This window comes from Harmonia axyridis, chromosome X (genome assembly GCF_914767665.1).
Source record: "Harmonia axyridis chromosome X, icHarAxyr1.1, whole genome shotgun sequence".
Taxonomy (NCBI): Eukaryota; Metazoa; Arthropoda; class Insecta; order Coleoptera; family Coccinellidae; genus Harmonia; species Harmonia axyridis.
The window spans coordinates 34,845,709-34,850,907 of record NC_059508.1 but is presented as its reverse complement, the minus strand read 5'-3'; the positions used below and the strand labels follow the sequence as shown (position 1 = coordinate 34,850,907).

At 42.6% G+C, this 5,199-nt stretch overlaps 1 non-coding gene across 1 annotated transcript; it reads right to left on the bottom strand.

Annotated features, from left to right (window-relative positions):
- Positions 1–1,872: 1,872 nt before the first annotated feature.
- Positions 1,873–1,991, bottom strand: LOC123688293. Its single transcript, XR_006749821.1, has one exon. It is a non-coding gene; the product is annotated as a 5S ribosomal RNA (ribosomal RNA).
- Between the last annotated feature and the right edge of the window lie 3,208 nt (positions 1,992–5,199).

The window sequence follows — 5,199 nt, the reverse complement described above, 5'->3', positions numbered from 1 at the left end:
TCTTACCGATGCACCACGTAATCTCGATCTTACCGATGCACCACGTAATCTCCATCTTACCGATGCACCACGTGAACTGGATCTTACCGATGCAGAACGTGAATTGGATCTTACCGATGCACCACGTAAACTCGATCTTACCGATGCAGAACGTGAATTGGATCTTACCGATGCACCACGTAAACTCGATCATACCGATGCACCACGTAATCTCGGGCAGACCGATGCACAACGTAAATGACGATCGGGACCGGGGCGATCGGTCGTATCTGACACCGCCGGCTCGGTTCTAACATCGTCAATGAGTCGGGGTTGAAAAAAAGGACGTGAACATTATTCCTTATAAAAATCAAACCCGATCATGGATTTTGATTCTGATTGTTGATTATCGCTATTAGAACATATAAGGAGGCAACCAAATCAAATTTGAGAAAATTCCACGATCAGAAAATTTTTTTCGAAAAAAAAAAAAAATCGTAATCACCTCGGTCATGGCGAGTTATTTTCCGTATTTCATTCCACAATCAACGTATAACATAGAAGAAATCATCTCTCTAACTATCCTGGTTCAAAAGTTGTATCGGAACATTTCACGTCGTAATATCTCGCCAAGTCCAGACCTCGGCGATAGGTAGTATCTGACACCGTCCGCTCGGGACTGACATCGACTTGGACTCGGGCTGATGATGGGGAGGCGTTTAAGGACGTGAACATTTTTCCTTATAAAAATTAAAGTCGACAATGAATATTGATTCTGATTACCGATTTACGTTTTAAAAACACATTAGAAGGCAACCAAATCGAATTTGAGGAAATTCCACGATCAGAAAAATTTTTTCGAAAAAAAAAAAAATCCGAAAAATATTTTTCGATTCTGATTACTGATTTACTCTTTTAGAACACATTAGGAGGCAACCAAATCAAATTTGAGAAAATTCCAAAATCAGAAAATTTTTTTCGAAAAAAAAAAAAATTCGAGGACACCTCGGTCATGGCAAGTTATTTCCCACAATCCATTCCCCAATCAACGTACATCCCAGAAAAAATCATCTCTCTAACTATCCTGGTTCAAAAGTTGTATCGGAACATTTTCACGTCGAAAATATATCGCTAAGTCCAGACCGATGCACAACGTAAACTAGGGCTGAACCGATGCACCACGTAAACTCGATCTTACCGATGCACCACGTAATCTCAATCTTACCGATGCACCACGTGAACTGGATCTTACCGATGCAGAACGTAAAGTAGATCTTACCGATGCACCACGTAATCTCGATCTTACCGATGCACCACGTAATCTCCATCTTACCGATGCACCACGTGAACTGGATCTTACCGATGCAGAACGTAAAGTAGATCTTACCGATGCACCACGTAAACTCGATCTTACCGATGCACCACGTAATCTCAATCTTACCGATGCACCACGTGAACTGGATCTTACCGATGCAGAACGTGAATTCGATCTTACCGATGCACCACGTAATCTCGATCTTACCGATGCACCACGTGAACTGGATCTTACCGATGCAGAACGTGAATTGGATCTTACCGATGCAGAACGTGAATTCGATCTTACCGATGCACCACGTAATCTCAATCTTACCGATGCACCACGTAATCTCGATCTTACCGATGCACCACGTGAACTGGATCTTACCGATGCAGAACGTGAATTGGATCTTACCGATGCAGAACGTGAATTCGATCTTACCGATGCACCACGTAATCTCAATCTTACCGATGCATCACGTAATCTCGATCTTACCGATGCAGAACGTAAACTCGATCTTACCGATGCAGAACGTAAACTCGATCATACCGATGCACCACGTTATCTCGGCAGACCGATGCAGAACGTAAAAAAAAAGCTTACAGCACGCGGTGTTCCCAAGCGGTCACCCATCCAAGTACTAACCGCGCCCGACGCTGCTTGGCTTCAGTGTTCTGACGAGAACTGGCAATTTCAGCGTGGTATGGCCGTAAACAACAAATATTGCGATATCTTCTATGATATCTCACTTTTGGGAGCGGAAAGGACGTGAACGTTTTTCCTTATAAAAAATGAAATAACTTTTGGATATTAATTCTGATTGTTGATTTAAGCTTTAAGAACACATTAGGACATATCTCAATGAAATTTGAGGGATTTCCGAAATCGAAAAATATTTTTCGAAAAAAAAAAAAAATCCCAGAAGACCTCGGTCATCTCAAGTTTATTTCCATATTCTATTACACAATCAACGTACATCACAAAAGGAACCATCTCTCTAACTATCACAGTTAAATTTTTGTATCGGAACATTTCACGTCGGAATATCTCGCTAAGTCCAGACCGGGGAGATCGGTCGCATCTGACACCGTCCGCTCCGGTCTAACATCGTCTTGGAATCGGGGGTAACGATGGAGAGGCGTTTAAGGACGTGAACATTTTTCCTTATAAAAATTAAAGTCGACAATGAATATTGATTCTGATTACTGATTTACTCTTTTAGAACACATTAGAAGGCAACGCAATCAGATTTGAGGAAATTTCAAGATCAGAAAATTTTTTTCGAAAAAAAAAAAAATTCAAGATTACCTGGGTCATGGCAAGTTATTTCCCACAATCCATTCCACAATCAACGTACAACATAGAAGAAATCATCTCTCTAACTATCCTGGTTCAAAAGTTGTATCGGAACATTTCACGTCGAAATACCTCGCCAAGTCCAGACCGGGGCGATAGGTAGTATCTGACACCGTCCGCTCGGGACTGACATCGACTTGGACTCGGGCTGATGATGGGGAGGCGTTTAAGGACGTGAACATTTTTCCTTATAAAAATTAAAGTCGACAATGAATATTGATTCTGATTACTGATTTACGCTTTAAAAACACATTAGAAGGCAACCAAATCAAATTTGAGGAAATTCCAAAATCAGAAAAATTTTTTCGAAAAAAAAAAAAATCCGAAAAATATTTTTCGATTCTGATTACTGATTTACTCTTTTAGAACACATTAGGAGGCAACCAAATCAAATTTGAGAGAATTCCAAAATCAGAAAATTTTTTTCGAAAAAAAAAAAAATTCGAGGACACCTCGGTCATGGCAAGTTATTTCCCACAATCCATTCCCCAATCAACGTACATCCCAGAAAAAATCATCTCTCTAACTATCCTGGTTCAAAAGTTGTATCGGAACATTTTCACGTCGAAAATATATCGCTAAGTCCAGACCGATGCACAACGTAAACTAGGGCTGAACCGATGCACCACGTAAACTCGATCTTACCGATGCACCACGTAATCTCGATCTTACCGATGCACAACGTAAACTAGATCACACCGATGCAGAACGTAAACTCGATCTCACCGATGCACCACGTAAACTAGGGCAGACCGATGCAGAACGTAAACTCGATCATACCGATGCACCACGTAAACTCAGGCAGACCGATGCAGAACGTGAACTCGATCTTACCGATGCACCACGTAATCTCGATCTTACCGATGCACCACGTAAACTCGGGCAGACCGATGCAGAACGTGAACTCGATCTTACCGATGCACCACGTAAACTAGGGCTGACCGATGCATCACGTAAACGACGATCGAGAGGCGCGAAAGGACGTGAACGTTTTTCATTATAAAAATTGAAATAAATGATAAATAATGATTCTGATTGTTGATTATCGTTTTTAATATGCATTAGGAGGCAACCAAATGAAATTTGAGGAAATTCCGATAACAGAAAATTTTTTCGAAAAAAAAAAAAAATTCATGAAATCCTCGGTCATCGCAAAATATTTACCATATTCTGTTCGATAATCAACGTATATTTAAGAAGGAATCATATCTGTATCTATCTTGGTTCAAATTTTGTATCGGAACATTTTGACCAAAGTCCGAGCTTCGGCCGAAACAGACACCGCTGACCTGGCCTATCGATCGACCGAGAGTCGGGGATAGAGCGTAAGTGTTGTCTGGAGGGGAACCCTGTGCTCTCCTGACATATATAGGGAAGGTGGTCGCGTTGGGCGATGCAGAACGTTTGGATCGGGAATTATATTTTTGGTTCAGCTATTGGAATATGGTTTATTGTTGGTATATATTGGCGAAATAACGTTCTTACTGACTGGGGATATTCATAAAAATGAGTCCGGAGATTTTCAGATCGAAGTCCGAGTGATCCGACTTGGAAGGCGTGTTGGGTGGGTCGAGATGGCTTAGATCGATCAGACGAGGCGGGCTAAGTGTTGACGTCATGCATCGGTCCATTTTCAGATTGAGTCCGAGTAATCCGACTTTGAAAGAGTGTTGGGTGCGTCGAGACTGTATAGATAGATCGGACGAGGCGGACTAGGTGTTAACGACATGCATCGGTATATTTTCTGATCGGAGTCCGAAGAAATCGGCCCTAGTAGGCGCAGCGGACGGTCGAGACGGCCTCGGTGGGTCGGATCGATCGGGAAAAGTTTGCTAAATCGTGTCTGGAGGGGAACCTTGGGTTCTCCTGACATATATAGGGGATAAGGTTTGGGTGAACGATTCTTCACGTAAAAGTTGAGTAATTTATTTTTCGATAAGCTTTTGGATATTGATGAGAAGTATATGTATATCTTCGATTAAAAGAATTCTTACCGTCTCGATGTATATTATATTAGATATATAAGAAATAGTTAACGTGATGCATCGGCCGATTTCCGGATCGGAGTTCGAGAGATGCGACTTTCGATGCGCGATGGGTGGTTCGAGACGGCCTAGATCGATCAGACGAGGCGGGCTAAGTGTTGACGTCATGCATCGGTCCATTTTCAGATTGAGTCCGAGTAATCCGACTTTGAAAGAGTGTTGGGTGCGTCGAGACTGTTTAGATAGATCGGACGAGGCGGACTAGGTGTTAACGACATGCATCGGTATATTTTCTGATCGGAGTCCGAAGAAATCAGCTCTAGTAGGCGCGGCGAACGGTCGAAACGGCCTCGATCGATCGGACGAGGCGGACTAGGTGTTAACGACATGCATCGGCGGATTTTCTGATCGGAGTCCGAAGAAATCAGCTCTAGTAGGCGCGGCGAACGGTCGAAACGGCCTCGGTGGGTCGGATCGATCGGGAAAAGTTTGCTAAATCGTGTCTGGAGGGGAATCCGGGGTTCTCCTGACATATATAGAAGGGGTGGAGAATGGGTCCTGTCCTAGACTGTTTGGAGTTCT